The sequence below is a fragment of the Bison bison genome, unplaced genomic scaffold (assembly GCF_000754665.1).
Source record: "Bison bison bison isolate TAMUID 2011002044 unplaced genomic scaffold, Bison_UMD1.0 scf7180017864516, whole genome shotgun sequence".
In the NCBI taxonomy this organism is placed as follows: domain Eukaryota; kingdom Metazoa; phylum Chordata; class Mammalia; order Artiodactyla; family Bovidae; genus Bison; species Bison bison.
This window is the reverse complement of record NW_011495069.1, coordinates 240,239-240,803: the sequence shown is the minus strand read 5'-3', so window position 1 is coordinate 240,803 and position 565 is coordinate 240,239. Positions and strand designations below refer to the sequence as shown.

Genomic DNA, 565 nt, shown 5'->3' with positions numbered 1-565 from the left:
GTCCAGAGTCCCGGTTTCCCTGCCTGGCTGCGTGCTCCACTGGGGAGACCAGTGGCCGTGGCCTCTGCCGTGTTTGAGACCAGGGACCTGATTTCGTCAACCGCCCAGGCTCTTTGGCCAAAGCTCTCTGTGGTCCCTCGTGCCTCGAGGGTCCCCTTCCTCTCCTTCTCTCGTCGATGCTGCTGAGATGAGGAGGCGCTCAGCTCCTGAGATGACGCGGGTCATCTCAGCGGACCTCACGGGTCCCCTTCCTCTCCTTCTCTCGTCGATGCTGCTGAGATGAGGAGGCGCTCAGCTCCTGGGATGACGGTGACAGTGGGCGTGTTTCTCTTTCCCAGGTGGTCTGTTTTTCTGGGGGGCCACCAACACGTCCCGGGAGTCCACCATGTACCCGAAGGCCGTGCAGGACCTCTGTGGCTGGAGAATCCGGAGCCTAGCTTGTGGGTACGTGACCGTGTCTCCCGTAAGCGGGACGTCTGCCCCTGCCTTGGGCATGTTGGACACACACAGGAGGTGCCCTGTTCCTAGAGGGCTCCACTCTTCCGCTGGGGTGTCAGGTGCCCCG

At 62.7% G+C, this 565-nt stretch overlaps 1 protein-coding gene across 1 annotated transcript in view; it reads right to left on the bottom strand.

The window, feature by feature from the left end:
* PADI6 (peptidyl arginine deiminase, type VI) overlaps positions 1-565 on the bottom strand; it is a 20,880-nt gene that overhangs the window by 6,886 nt on the left and 13,429 nt on the right.